This window comes from Scyliorhinus canicula, chromosome 14 (assembly GCF_902713615.1).
Source record: "Scyliorhinus canicula chromosome 14, sScyCan1.1, whole genome shotgun sequence".
Classification (NCBI taxonomy): Eukaryota; Metazoa; Chordata; class Chondrichthyes; order Carcharhiniformes; family Scyliorhinidae; genus Scyliorhinus; species Scyliorhinus canicula.
This window is the reverse complement of record NC_052159.1, coordinates 63,731,993-63,748,422: the sequence shown is the minus strand read 5'-3', so window position 1 is coordinate 63,748,422 and position 16,430 is coordinate 63,731,993.

The window sequence follows — 16,430 nt, the reverse complement described above, 5'->3', positions numbered from 1 at the left end:
ATGCTGGAGTAAGGGGGCTGATGGAAGGGGTTTTCCGTCTGCGGAGACAAAGCCTCGTGTCCTCCACAGGGGCAGAAAATCGGTTAAACTATTGCAGACATATAAGCTGTCTGAATATATGTCTGCTGGGCTGGGGAAAGAATCGGGGTGGTCCACTATGTACGCTATGGCTGCTAGCTCTGCTGCCTGCGCGCCTAAGTGACCTGGTAACTTAAGAGCGATTTCTTCGAGAGCGCGCCCCTGCGCGTCCTCTACATAGATGCCGCATCCTGTGATACGCTCACCATTTAAAACTGTGGAGGAACCGTCTACATAAATCCTCAAGGGACCACACGTGTCTGTGGGCTGGGGGCTTTGTTTCGGGTTCCCTATCTTCCTGGGGGGTGTTTTGGCTAAAAAGGGTCCTGTGTTATGCAGGGGAGCTACAATTTCACAGTCATGGGGCTGTCCGGGGTATTGGAGGTTGTCGGCTAAGTATGTGTGTGTGCGTGTCCGTTTTACTGTAATGTCCCGTCCTTGTAAAAGTAGGGTCCACCTAGCTGCCCTAATCTGGCTAACTGAACCGTCCTTCAGTCGACCGTCTAGTAGTAGCTGTGTGGGTGTATGTTCGGTTAGAATGGTGATGGGGTTGAGTCCGGTGATGTATGAGAAATACTGCACTGCCCAGAAGACAGCAAGGAGGTGCCTCTCACAGGCCGAAAATCCTTGTTCTACCGGGTCTAACAGTCGGGAGGCATAAGCCACTGGTCTTAGCTGCTCGTGCCGTTCCTGAAGCAACACGGCCGAGAGGGTCAGATCTGTGCTAGCTACCTCGATTGCGTACGGTGAAAGTTGGTCTGGGACTAGCAGCGCGGGTGCTGCACTAAGGGCTCGTTTCAACTCTTCCACAGCGCCTGTATGCTGCGGAAGCCATTCCCAGGGGGCTCCTTTCTTAAGGAGGTCTGAAAGTGGGGCGGCTTTTGTCGCGAATCCGTCGATGTGGTTCCGACAATAGCCAACCAGTCCTAAAAACGACCGGAGGGCTGATACATTCTGGGGAAGGGGCAATTTGACAATCGAATCAATTCTTTTGAATTCGATCTCGCGTTTGCCGTGCGTGATGACTGATCCCAAATACATCACTTTACTTTCCAATATTTGGGCCTTTTTCGGGTTAACTTTACAGCCAATTTCAGTTAAGAGTTCCAGGAGTTCGGCCAGAAGCGAAATGTGCTCTGCCTTTGTGTCTGTCTGCAGTAGTAGGTCGTCTACATACTGTACCAGACATTCGGGTCGGGAAAATTTTTCTAATCCACTTGCCAGCTGTCGGTGGAAAATGGAGGGTGAATTGTGGAATCCTTGTGGGAGGCATGTCCACGTGTACTGCTGCGTTTTAAAAGTGAATGCGAATTTGTATTGGCACGCTTTTGCCAATGGTATTGACCAGAATCCATTACTGATGTCCAATACCGTGAAGTACTTGGCGTTGAGACCCTGCTTGAGCATGGTCTCGGGACTAGTAGCTACCGTTGGGGCTACTGCGGGGGTTACTTTGTTGAGTTCCCGATAATCGATGGTCAGACGCCATGATCCATCGGGCTTCCTCACTGGCCAAATAGGGGCATTGTTGGTGGAGGCTACCGTTCTTAGTACACCTTGGTCCAACAAGCTGCCTATAACCTTTTCTATTTCCACCTCTGCCTCGAGGGGAAATCTATACTGCTTTTGCGGTCGGGGGTCCTGTCCGGTAACATGAACTTGTCCAGTCATTCTGCCACAGTCATGACGGTGACTTGCAAATGCTGTCCTGTGTTTGTTCAGTAGGGCCTTAATTTGTCGGTCGGTGTGGAGTGTAGTCAGGTCGAATGAGTACTCTCCCACTGCGCTAATCCGATTAGCGTAGTCTCCTACTGTGAGGGTGGCTGGGGCTCTGTCTGATCTCGCCATGCGCCAGACACACTGGTTTACTGGGTCGAACGACAAGCTGTGGGCGTTCATGAAATCTATCCCCAGGATGTGCTCTGCTGTCCGGGGAAGATTTACTAAAACTACGGGGTGCCTTGTGCTAATGTTCCCTAGCTGGATCGCTACGGGTGCTGTGATATGTCCCTGCTGCGAGTGTCCGGTGAACCCGCTAAGTGTGATGGTGGAGGTGGTCGGCCACGTGTCTGCGTGTGCCGTGGTTGTGGAGTTAATGGTGGTGCGGGATCGTCCTGTGTCCCACAGTAACTCTATGGGCTTCCCTTTGACTTTTGCCGTGACTACGGGCCTCCCTGATGAGTCCCATAGTGTGTCACAGACCCAAGTGGGGGAGCCCGAACACCGTCAGTTCGTCTCGTCCACATTGGTGGGTCCTGACTGTACTGCTACATTGTGGATGGGTTTTGCCTTACTGCGGTTCAGAGTGCCTGTCTGCTGGCCTCTCTGAGATCGCTGGGGTGCATTACACTCTTTTGCCCAATGCCCTAACTGTCCACAGTTATAGCATTCCTGTCCTTTTTGCTGAGGGCTGCTCTTGCCTTCATTTACCCATGCGGGCTTCTGGTGCTCTCTGACTGCTTGGATATCTGCAGCAGCCTGAGCCTCTTCTGGGGATCTAACCTTTGCTTTTGCCTGAAGCGATTGCTCCCAAGCGCGGGACAATCTTTTGAGGACCCATTTTTCGTTATGGGCCTCTTCTGAGGGGTCGTAATTATTGCAAGCGCTCTGTCCTGCTTCTGTTGCGTGTGAGATAATTGTGCGCGTCCATTTAACCATGTTTTCGCGGGTTAAATGCGCTCTATCTAGCTGTCCGAAAACTGCGCTGAAGTGAATCCACAGCCTTCCTGCGAATGCTGTGGGGTGTTCAGATCTCTTCTGCCTGCACTTATTCAAGCCTTCTACGGGGTCACCTCTATTGTACCCGATGGCATCTAAAATAGCAGTGTGCATCTCCTCTAGGCTGCCTCCTGCCACGTTTTGTGGGTCGGGGAGGGCTGCCACTACACTCTGGTCTAAGCTCAACACGGTGAGCTTAACCTGCTCTCTCTCATCCAGGCCGTACATGGTAGCCTGCTGTTTTACTTTCGCGAAGAACTGGTGGGGGTCTGCGGTGGGGAGGAACGGAGTGATCTTTTCACAAGCGTCCCTTAGCTGGGTTACTGTTAAAGGGGTGGTGTAAGTTATGTCTGGGGCGCCTTCTGATTCGGCTTTCCTCTGTGTGGTTACGGGATTCATGGGTGCGGTTATGATCTGAGCTGTGGGGGGTTGGGGTGCCTGTCGTTTCTGCTGAGCTGCGGGCGCACATGTTCCCTGAACATAACGCTGCGCTGTCTCGCTTAATTCCTGCCAATCTGGGGCGTTTTCCCCATCTAACTGAGCTCCAAAGGTGCTTTGGAAGCCATTCTGCACCGAAAGCAGAGATTGCAATTCCGCAATCTGTTTTCTGCATTTCGCGTGGTCAACTGTGCTTTGTCTTTGTTCGGTCGTTGCAGCGTGGAGTGCTCTCAAAGCTGCTTTGAGATCCGAACATTGCCTCTGCAATGCCTCCACCTGCTTCTCCGATTCCTGTCTTATCAGAACGGCACGTTGCACGTCCTGATAGGCTTTCTCATACTGGGTCTGGGAACTGTTCAGATGAGCTAGACAAGACTGGTGAGCCCTCTTGGCATCATCCACCTCTCTACCCTTCTCTGCCAACTTCCCTTTAAGATCCAGGTTTTCTTTCTCGACGTCCCTGACATCGACCTTACTCATTCGGTTCCTTTCCTCTAAATCTGCCCGGAGCGTCCTGATGACCTCCTCTGCGCCTCGCAACTGTGCCAAGCAGGACACAATCGCCATCGGCTTGCGTGCTTTACTTAAACTCTTTTTGTGTATCTGAGAGAGGTTCTCCCACCAAGTATGACCTATACTCCCGGGACCTGTCTCCTCATTTGCACAAAACTCTTTCCAAAGGGGCCATCCCTTTCCCTGCAGATATTTGCGGAGTTCCAGCTCCCACGTGGGACACTGGCCTACTCTGCTACTGCTGCTGGTCGCTGCGACCACAAACCTTTCTGGGTCCATCAGACGTTCCATTGCCTGCATGGCCATTTCCTCTGACTCTCTTTTTATAATTTGGAACAGGGGGTTGCTGGGGTGGTGTTTCGTGAAAAGGGTACGGCTTACGCTATTTTCCGATTACAAAACTACCGAAAGTTTGTCGCAACAAAAAGCTTTCAGTTTTACCTTACAGCCCTGTTAGTACGCATGCACTGAAACACACTTCCGAATTTCGCTTATTATTTTGAACACCTTGAATACTTGTGATCTCTTTCTTTCTCTGCAATTTGGAGTTCTAATTCAAATTTCAGGGTCCTGGACACTGTGGTGTTTCCACTTGCAACAGGGTCCCGGCGGATGTCGCCACTAAATGTTGCACGTTTTACTATGGGCGTAAAACGCGTTTATTGGAGTGTATTAACACGCCTCCGAGTTCGACGTGTGCTTAACACTGCTAGGCTCTGTTCTATGTAATTATTTAAGCTCTGGAGTCGCCAGCTGCCGTATAGGCAACGTCACAAGTATTCCAAGGTCAAATTCAAAGTAATAAAGACGATACACCGATTAGTCAAGTTCAAACGATCAATATTTATTATACAGTTAATAATAAATACTCATGCACACACACTAAGAGACTAAGCTACAACTAAACATAAGCAAACAGAATACTTATCTAACAGGAACAGGCAAGGTCAGAGAACGAGGCCTTCGTCCTGGTTTTGTCTGCAGCCTTCAGCAAGCGTTCTGGCACTTGGGAGTCTAGCGGGCTTGGATCGCGTAGCGAGCGTTGAACTTACGGTTTCGGCGGCTGGTGCTCAACGGCTGGAGTCAGGATACCAGGTGTCAGTCGGGGCCGGAGCACAGGTTTAACAGACCGGACAACACGAGGTCCCTATCTTTTATAGGGGTTCCGTTGTCCTTCCCTCTTCTCGGGCGGGCTCTACCTATTGGATCAATTTCTTATCGATACTGGATTAATTCCCCAATGCGAGGGGGTCTCCGTGATGGAGGGGGCGTTTCTTATGTCCTTTTGTTTGGAGGTTTCTGGTGCCTCGATGTCTGGGTCTTGATTGGAATGTGTCCATTCAGAACCAAATGTATCTATTGTGTGGGTGTTCAAGTCTGATGGCCTCATTAGCATGCAAAGCGTTTTGCCATTTGCACCTAGCTAAGGTCTCTTCACCTGAGCCCAAACTGGTTTCTGCTGCTGCAGAATGCAAACTGCTCTTTGCAGACTGCTGTTCTGGCTGAACTGTCTGTTTCCCAGCAGCCTTCCATTTTAGTTTGGCTCAGTGTCCATTTTGCGTGGCCAGCATGGCTACACTCTTCCTCGAATTCTTCTGAACAATACCTTGGTCTCTGGTCTCTTAATTTCAGATGTCTTAAATGTTCTGCCTGTCCCAATTCCCTCGTTATCTGGATTGTAACTTGTGCTTTAGGAAGCCTGCCTCTTTGCAGCTCCTGCCTGTCCAATCTTTCTTCTTGCAGAGTTCAGAGATGTTCCCTCCCTGAAATCCTGGCCGGGATTCTACGACCGCGCATCAGGTTGGAGAATTCCCGGGGAGAATGCGAGAATCGTGGATGGGATTCTCCGACCCCCCGCTGGGTTGGAGAATTGCCGGGGAGCGGCGTGACTCCCGCCCCCGCTGGCTGCCGAATTCTCCGGCATGGGGGATTTGGTGGGGGCGGGAATCGCGCTGCGCCAGTTGGCGGCCCCCCGGCGATTCTCCTGCTCGCAATGGGCCGAGTGACCGCCCATTTTCGGCCGGTCCCGCCGGCGCAAATTAAAACAGGTACTTAGCGGCAGGACCTGGCTCTGAGGGCGGCCTCCAGAGACCTCGGGGGGGGCGCGGGGGTATCTGGCCCCGGGGGGTGACCCATGGTGGCCTGGCCCACGATCGGAGCCCACCGATCCGTGGGCGGGCCTGTGCCGTGGGGGCACTCTGTTCATCTGTGCCAGCCGCTGTAACAGTCCGCGATGGCCGGCGTGGAGATAAACCCCCCTTGTGCATGTGCTGGGTGACGCCAGCACACGCTGGCACACGCGCGCATGCGCCAACTCGCACCGGAGGCCCTTCGGCGCCGGTTGGCGTGGCGCCAAGCCCCTTCCGCGCCGGCTGGCGCGGCGCAAACGTGCGGAGGATTCCGTGCCTTCGGGGCTGCCTAACGTCGGAGTGGTTCACGCAACTCCTCGGTGCCAGAGTGGCCCCACGCATTCACAAACTCGCGCTGGCCGTTCCGCTCGAGCTGCGGGGAGCACTCCGCCACCGACCTAGCCCCCTAGGGAGAGGAGCATCCCCCATTATCGGGGGCCATTGACACCGGAGTGGTTGGTGCTGCTTTTCACACCGATGTGGGGACATAGCCCCATTATTGGAGAATTCCGCCCCCTGTCTCTAACTGCTCTGGCTTTTATTTAAAACTCAGAACAAATAAATATGGCCCCATTTTGCTATGCAATGCCTCTACTCCAACTGTTTATTTTTCAGTCCTCTCTCAGGACAATAGAAACACTGTTGGAACTTACCCAACACCAAACATACAAACACTTTTGTCCAGCATGAATTTAACTACAAGTTTTACCCTTCCAGGCACATAAAAATTAAATTAAACTCACTTAAAGCTATACCTTATTTCAGTCGTTTACCAATACATATAGAAATACCTTAAAACTATCTTTGTTTTCTTAACACTTGTACTATGTCAAAAATATTGCAGCTTATTGTGTTAGCACCTAAAAGAGCTAAAATGCAACAACAAAGCTACTGGAGGGCTTAACATGCAGCAACACCGATGTCTTCAGCGTATCCACAGCAACCCTGAGCCTGACAGAAACAAGGCAATCGTGAGAAATATTCCTCACTTTTGTAGCCACTATGACAAATGTGGCATCCGCATAAAAGCTGTTCCAATGCTATCCTTGATAAAGAAGATGCTTAATATATGTGTATCAATTATTTCAGTACTGAAGTGTATGGGCAGTATCAGTGAAAACATTTGCAAATGTATCACCGTTACATAAAATATCCCTATTTTGGATCAGACTGTTGTTGTGTGCATTCCACTCCCTCTGATGTGGTCCTGACTGTTCCAAAGACACTAGGCTGGATTCTCCACCAGTGGGATGCTCCATTTTGCTGGCAGCCTGTGGGACAGTGTGGGATGCCCCACAATGGGAAACTCCATTGACCAGCCGATACGTACGGAGCATCCTGCCGGCGGGGTGAAACAGAAATGTGGCACGGCAGAGCGGAGAATCAACCAATGATGATTCATTCCATTGTTATCACTCTCATTGTCAAACCAACACTGAAAGAAAATTACATCTGGGTTAGCAGTCCAACAAATTACTTCAAGATAAGGACAATCTAGCTGTTAGCGACCTAATCCCAAAATTATAGAGTGCTTCTTTGTTTTGAGTTTTCCTTCTGGATATTTTCTGCTCCCTCAGGCTTTCCCAGTTGGTTTTGATATTTGGAGGATTTATTGAACTGAGTGTGAATGCCACTTTAATGGTACAAATAGATAATATGACAGTTACCCCCATTCCCCAACAGTTGATGAAACTAAAAAATAGCAGATGAATTCTGCATTTATAATGTGGCACTACATTTATTTTGCCACCCCGTGCTTTGGAGTTTGTCACATTTACATTTCTAGGCAAATTACAAAATGGGAACAGGAGAATAACTACATTTGCAAGCTTCAGCGATGTGAGGGGAAGGTCTCCACAGGTCAGATACGGCAAGACCACAATGCTGTACTTGGGTTGAGAGTGTGAAGAGAGTAAATGTGTCAGCAACGGCCACTTTCAGTGCACTGGGGCTCCTGCAGTGATGCAGATGGAAAACACTTCATATGGTGGTACTTGCAGTCTTAAGTATCTTCTGATTTAAATATTCATCTGTCATTCAAGTCAGGTCTCTGGTGTAATATGAATGCAGCATAAGAAAATATAACATGGGAAATCAACACTCTACATGTCGGAGTGGAAATTTTAGGTGGTGCGTGCAAAATATGTGGTGTCCTCTCGACTTTGTGAACGAAGATGACAACGTGGAGTTGTGACCACAACAAAATCGGCCGTAATCTTATTGAATGGTAGAGCAGGCTACTCCTAAGTCCTATGTTCTTCCCTTCATTTATTGAATTACATTTTTAAAAATGTTGGATGGTAACTCCCTCAGAGTGACAATCAGCGTCGGAGTACAGTATTGCTGACAATGATATAAGAAGGACCCAGACCCAGGGTTAGTGTAGTGTTGAACAGCAAGGTGTATAGACCTAAGTACAGAGACAATTCCCATTCTGTGCCTCTACTGTGTATGTGTAACTAGTTTTAGCAGTTAATTGTCATGAGAATGTCACTTTAAGAAATGTTTGGCTGCTCATGTTACTGCAGTGATGTCAGAGTGTGGGTGGAGCTGAGCTCTGGCTCTGCTTTTTAGTTTCACTTTGAGAAAAGCTTGAGTTTGTGTGTTTTGTTGGTTTCGTTTTAGTGTTGGAGCTGCAGCCAGACAAAGCAGGTGTACTGCTGTTTTCTCTGCCATGAAAAGACTATCTCTTGATCATTTGGTGAATTCAGAATTATACATTTTCTCAGTAGTGAATGTAAACCTAATGTGCTTCTGTTAAAAGGTGTTTCTTTTGTCCTCTGGATGTTGTTTGAGAAGTTATTAAGGATTACTTAGTGTTGTATTCTTTGAGGGTTGTATTTGAATTGATGGTTGCTAAGATGTTCACTGTATGTTTTAAAAAGGTTAACTTGAGTTCATAAACTATACATTGTTTTGCTTAAAAAAATACTTTTTGATTTCTGCTGTATCACACCTGTAGCGGGGACCATGTGCTCCCCATACCACAATCTATTAAAAGTTGTGGGTCAGGTGAACTCCATGATACACTTTGGGATTCCATAACATAATAAAGACTTACAGTTAATCTACAGAAGACAATGGAGACTTCTTTATAACATACTATTCTGTAACCAACATTCCCCCAACAAATTGTGGCTATTGAATATTTTAACATTGTTCTGTGTTCATCTGTTACCTCCTTTCTAGTCCACTCTTGTTTTTCCTCCATTAGAAAATGAAAAATGAAAATCGCTTATTGTCACGAGTAGGCTTCAATGAAGTTACTCTGAAAAGCCCCTAGTCGCCACATTCCGGCGCCTGTTCGGGGAGGCTGTTACGGGAATCGAACCGTGCTGCTGGCCTGCCTTGGTCTGCTTTCAAAGCCAGCGATTAGCCCTGTGAGCTAAACAGCCCAGATAATAATAGAGAGGCATGCCCATGGAAACACCAGTATCAGGGAATTTTGATGCAAGGTAAGAAAAATGAACCATTCTGCCAAGAACTGCTGAGAAACAGGTTATGGAATTTAATTTAAACAATTTAAATTGCTCCAGTGACAGTTAATGTATTAGTCAAGGTTTTGAGACACTCAGAAGCTGTGTAACTTTTCAATTCTTCCTTTGTGATTTAAATAGGTGGGAATAAGGTCAGTGTTGGCAGAAATGATGAAATTCACAAAAATAAATCCAACTCGTCATGAACTCATCATTTCCTTTCGATTACATACTTGATGCTTCTTTCACCCATTTCCAATTTCACTGAAATTTTAAACCATTGCTAATGGGACAGAATTCTTGTGTTTTTAAGCGCGTCCCCAAGTCATAAACCCGACTGCAGCAGAAATCTGTAGTGTTAATTGGCTAATAGAATAGATATGCTAATGGGTGATGTAGATAATGATGAATCAGGGGCGTCAATAGTCGTGTGCTGGACTCTCGGGAGAGAGGATTGACCATTTTGTACACAGGAGCGACAAAGCTAGTCTGTAACTTATCTTATATATAGGCTAGGATTCTCCAGCCATTCGCTGGAGGTGGGATACTCTGGTCCCTGCGGCGTGGAGTTACTTCAATGGGAATTTCCATTAGCAGCGGTGGGAGCAGAGAATCCCACTACTGGTGAATGGTGAGCTGCCGAGAAACACGTGGCTGGGAGGCCAGAGAATCCTGCCCAAAGTATTAATAACCGGTTTAAAGCAAGTACCAGATTAAAGCTAGGGAAAATAAGTCATGCAGACCAGAATTTAGGAACCATGGCACGAGCACACAGAGCCTGATGACAACACAAAGCATGTGGCAGCAGTGGTGACACCAATCTAGCCACAGATTGGGGCCACTGACCAAACCATAGCAGAAGAGTGAACGAAAACGTGCTAACTGCACAAATCTACAAACTTACCAAAGGAAATGGTCAAATGGGAAACCAGTGCATATGGACATTCAAACATACAAATTAAGAGCAGGACGAGACCATTCGAGCCTGCTCCGCTATTTAATAAGATTATGACTGATCCAATTGTAGCCTCAACTCCACATTCCCACCTACTCAAGATAACCTTTGACCCCCCTGCTAATTCTCTGGGAAAGGGAATTCCAAAGATTCATGATCGCTGAGACAGAAAATATTTTCTCACCTTCATCTTCAATGGGAGAGCCCTTCTTTCTAAACTGTGTCCCCGAGTTCTAGTCTCCCCCACAAGGGGAAACATTCTTTCAGCATCCACCCTGTCAAGTCCCCTCAGGATCTTATATATTTCAATAAGTTCGCCTCTCAATCTTCTGTGCTCCAATGGATACAAGCCCAGCCTGCCCAACCTTTCCTCATAAGATTCAGACATTGCCTTCAGACATCAGTCGAGCAGCACACATGGCTAGCACTGTGGCTTCACAGCACCAGGGTCTAAGGTTTGATTCCCCGCTGCGTCACTATCTGTGCGGAGTCTGCATGTTCTCCCCGTGGGTGCGTGGGTTTCCTCCGGGTGCTCCGGTTTTCTCCCACAGTCCAAAGGCGTACAGGTTAGGTGGATTAGCCATGCTAAATTGCCCTTAGTGTCCAAAAAGGTTAGGAAGGGTTATTGGGGTATGGGGATAGGGTGGAAGTGAGGGCTTAAGTGGGTCGGTGCAGACTCGATGAGCCGAATGCCCGCCTTCTGCACTATGTAGCTGAGTATGAGTGAACCTTCTCCAAACTGCTTCCAACACATTTATATCCTTTTCTTAAATAAGGAGACCGAAATGGAACACGTTACTCTAAACATGATCCCACTAATACCCTGAACAACTGCTGCAAAACATCCCTCCTTTTATATTCCAATTATCCTTTCAAAAAAACATTTAATTTACCTTCCTAATCATTTGCTGTACCTGCATACTAACTTTTCCTGATTCATGTACAGGACACCCAGACCCCTCTATACCTTAGAGTCTGCCATCTCTCTCTATTTAAATAATATGCTGCCTTTCTGTTATTCCTGCCAAAGTGAACCAGTGCACATATTTCCGCATTATACTCCATCTGCCAATTATTTGTCCACTCACTTAAACCATAAGACATGGGAGCAGAAGTAGACCATTTGGCCCAACAAATCTACTCCACTATTCAATGAAATCATGACTGATAATCCTCAGTTCCATTTTCCTGCCTTATCCCCGTATCCCTTGATTTCCTTATTGATTAAAAATCTGTCTATCTTAGCCTTTTTTTTAAATAAATTTAGAGCAACCAATTCATTTTTCCAATTAAGGGGCAATTTAGTGTGGCCAATCCACCTAGCCAGCACATAAGACCATAAGACCATAAGACATAGGAGTGGAAGTAAGGCCATTCGGCCCATCGAGTCCACTCCGCCATTCAATCATGGCTGATGGGCATTTCAACTCCATCTACCAGCATTCTCCCCGTAGCCCTTAATTCCTCGCGACATCAAGAATTTATCTATCTCTGCCTTGAAGCCATTTAGCGTCCCGGCCTCCACTGCACTCCGCGGCAATGAATTGCACAGGCCCACCACTCTCTGGCTGAAGAAATGTCTCCGCATTTCTGTTCTGAATTTACCCCCTCTAATTCTAAGGCTGTGCCCACGGGTCCTCGTCTCCTCGCCTAACGGAAACAGTTTCTTTGCGTCCACCCTTTCTAAGCCATGTATTATCTTGTAAGTTTCTATTAGATCTCCCCTTAACCTTCTAAACTCCAATGAATACAATCCCAGGATCCTCAGCCGTTCATCATATGTTAGACCCGCCATTCCAGGGATCATCCGTGTGAATCTCCGCTGGACACGCTCCAGTGCCAGTATGTCCTTCCTGAGATGTGGGGCCCAAAACTGGACACAGTACTCCAAATGAGGCCTAACCAGAGCCTTATAAAGGCTCAGTAGCACATCGCTGCTTTTATATTCCAACCCTCTTGAGATAAATGACAGTAAGAAGTCTTACAACACCAGGTTAAAGTCCAACAGGTTTGTTTCAAACACGAGCTTTCGGAGCACGGCTCCTTCTTCAGCCGTGCTCCGAAAGCTTGTGTTTGAAACAAACCTGTTGGACTTTAACCTGGTGTTGTAAGACTTCTTACTGTGCTCACCCCAGTCCAACGCCGGCATCTCCACATCAGAGATAAATGACAACATTGCATTCGCTTTCTTAATCACGGATTCAACCTGCATGTTTACCTTTAGGGAATCCTCGACTAGCACTCCCAGATACCTTTGTACTTTGGCATTATGAATTTTCTCACCGTTTAGAAAGTAGTCTATGCTTGGATTCTTTTTTCCAAAGTGCAAGACCTCACATTTTCTCACGTTGAATTGCAACAGCCATTTCTTTGGGTTATGGGGGCGAAACCCACGCAAACATGGGGAGAATGTGCAAACTCCACATGGACAGTGACCCAAAGCCGAGATTGAACCTGGGACCTCGGCGCCGTGAGGCAGCAGCACTAACCACTGCGCCGCCATGTTGCCCCGTCTATCTTAGCCTTGAACATAACTACTGACCCAGACGCTACAGATTTCTGCAGTGAAGAATTCCAGATTCACTACCCCCTGAGAGAAGAAATACCTCCTCAACTATGTCTTAAATGGGCGAGCCCCCACTCTGAGATGATTTGCCCTGATCGTAGACTCTCCCACAAGTGGGGGAAATAATCTCTCAGTATCTACCCTGTCAAGTCCCCTGAGAATTCTATATGACTCAACAAGGTTTACCTCATTCTTCTAAACTCCAATGAATACAGGCCCAACCTACTCAACCTCTCCTCATAAGAAGATCCCTTCATCCCCAGAATCAATCTAGTGAACCTTCTCTGGACTGCCTCCAATGCCAGCATATCTTTCTTTCGGTAAGGAGACCAAAACTGCTTTCAGTATTCCTGGTGTAGTTTAACCGCTGCCTTGTATAGTTTTAGCAAGACTTTCCTATTTTTATACTCTATTCCTTTTGATTGTTATGGCACCGTACAACAATGCTTGATAACAGGAGGTGACTTTCTCCATGTCAATCTTTTTTCTGTAAGAAGTCTTACAATACCAGGTTAAAGTCCAACAGGTTTGTTTCAAACACTAGCTTTAGGAGCACTGCTCCTTCATCAGGTGAATGAAGAGGTATGTTCCAGAAACATATATATAGACAAATTCAGATACCTGAGACTGCGAGCATTTACAGGTAATTAAATCTTTTTTCTGATGACAACAGAAACCCAGGATGCAGCTACTCAGTGTGTACAAAGGTTCCACGCTCCTTTTCTTTTTAAAATCTTTTTTGTTTCTCTTTCCCTTTTATTGTCTGCACTTCCATAGCGAGCGCAATATTTTCACTTCGGCTGTAAATTCCAATCTCCTTTTTTTCATTTAATATCCACACTGCACTTCCAGCAGAGAGAAAGCTGCTCAATTTATCAACTTTAATCAAGGGTTACCGAGTCAAAATTTTGCCCCTCCTTCCCTTTCCCACTCCGCTTGCCAGATGAAGATTGGTTATCGGGATCAAAATCTTCCATTTATGTAAAACCACAGGCACTCTTTGGATAAATTTCCTGAGGAACTCGGTCACAGTGATGTTATCACTGAGTGTAAACAGTAAGACTTTTTTTTGAAAAAAACGACTGGATAAAAAGGTTTCAAGTCATCCTGTGGAATCCTTTACCAGGAAGCATACATGTATCAGTCACTACTATATGAGGCGTTGTCCATGAGGCACCATTTATTTTGAGGGTGTTTCATTGTCCATTAGCTAAACAGAATGAAAGCACAAAATGCAAATGCACAGCAACTTGTGCATAACCTTGGTCATGGAACACTCTGTTTTTCAAGGTCCTTGGGATTAGATCCAGTGAACTGTATGAGCACCATTTAATTGAACAGTCATACCAACTCTAAAATTATTATTGGAATGAATTTACTTCTCCCAGAGGAATTCAAAAAAACTGATGTTGGCAGCTGCATGTCATTCCTCTAAGAAGGGAACATTAGATTTATAGGCACCCATAATCAGGAACTTAATGAGGTATGCTGCCTATTAACAGAGGTGGTCTGAAGAGGAACAGATTGCAACATGTTACCTAAAGTCAGCATTACTGATGACAGCTTAAAGCTTGATGTACACAATAACGCTGAAGTAGACAACATGCTTTTACACTAACCATAAGCCAACTGACAGCAACAGAACTTTGAAAAACAACAGCAGCAAAAGGAAAGAAATGTTGAAAAAAGGGATCAACGTTGCTACTGCGGGCCAAAGATGTCCAGCCAAATTCACAGAACGCAGAATGCAGAGAGTAAAAATAAATCATGATCTGTGAAACTGTTGGAGGGCATGTCTGGCGATAACAGCTGTAAACTTAGCAGATAATTCCTTCTCACACATCTAATCTATACTCAATGCTGCTGCAAGTCACAAAGTCAAAGTAGCTCTTGGGCTATATTTGGTCTACAGCAAAATGTTATGTTTGGCTGAAGCTATCTCTGTCTATTGGTTCACTTTTAATATTATAATGCAGGTATCAATCAAATATTACAAATTGAAATGATAAAATTATTCTTCAGATATATAAAATGTCCAAAGTGTGATCCAAAAATAACAGCTTCGAAAAACTATGTTGCTTTATTGGTACATTTAATTTTCATGTCATAGCGTCAATTTTGTTGTTCTGTGCTCTCCCGGGAGGTGTAGGATGTATGGAACCCTTTAAATAAAATTATGAGTTCCGAATGTGTAATCCAAAGCAAAGAGGTCCTCAGTTGTGCTTGACTTACAAAGTACGAATGACTAGTATTTGTGAATAAAACAGAATTTATTCAGAAAAATGTAATTAGACAAGAAGCAGTGAAGACAATCTGGATGCTCTATCCACAAGCACGCAGGATTCCTTGACTGTTGACAGTACGCCCATGTCTGTTTTCTTCTGTCTCAGAAGTAATGATGAACTCATGTCTTTGAAGGAGTTTACCATTGGTAAACTATACCACAAAGATTACAATTTTCCCAAAATTTTTCCCCAAGTCTCATCGTTTCGAGATCCCTTATTTGGAAATAATCCAAATTCACCTCTTCCATTGGCTTAGGCAGTGAATCAACTTGTGCCACCCCCATCTCTGTAGGCTATGTAGACTAAAGACCAATGTTCATCCCAGTTTCCTTGCTCCCATCCCACGCCCACAGAGTTTACATTCCATTGCAAACTAATGATGCATTTCCTTTAGAAACAAAAAAGTTACAAAGTCACATCCTCTTCTCAGTAATGCACCAATTGTAAACATTCACATGAACATATTTTAACCCATTCCCACAAATACTAGTACCATTAAGAACAAATGTAAAACACTTCCTGTCATAATGTAAAAACAGAAGGATGCTCTACCCGACAAATATAGTTGTTTAAAGATGAAGGGTGTGATCTCCCCACTGCATTGCGCCTGGTGCACCTCCTGCTATTCCCTGACAATAGCGGGAGAGCCGCTAAACAGGGTTTGCGCCAGGCACCGATGGAACGCAATGCTCCTGACTGTGGCACTTGACGCAATCTGGTTTATGCGCAACGAAGGCGTGAACCAGATAAGCATGAGTATTTAAACTAATGTAAAAATGTATTTCCGGCTTTTAGCTGGACTCTCCTGGCTCCTGAGGTTTACCACTTCCGCTGGTGCAGCGTGAGGCCAGAGGGAATCACTATTGATCTCTATCCCGAGACCAGATGTGATGACCACATTGGGCACTTGGAGGCGATTGGAACCCCTGGGTAGTCAGTGGCAGGGCTGATGTACCATCAATTGAACGCGAGACGAGTTGCTGGACAAAAGTATGGCTGTAGTCAGCTAGATGTTAGCCCTGCGGTCGATTACAGTATAAGGACGACCGCCGGGAGTACTGGGTATTTATATCCCGCCCTGGAGGCGGGGTTAACTCAGCCTCTCGAACAATCGGGGAGCCGTCACATGACTGGTCTCAACCAACCGGTCGAGAGGCACATGACCGACCAGGGCCAATGGTAAGCCGGTGTTCTGCAGCTATGCTAATCATACCACCACAAGGGCAGTGCCATGGCATTGCCCCTTGGCACTCTGGAACCCTGGAACATTGG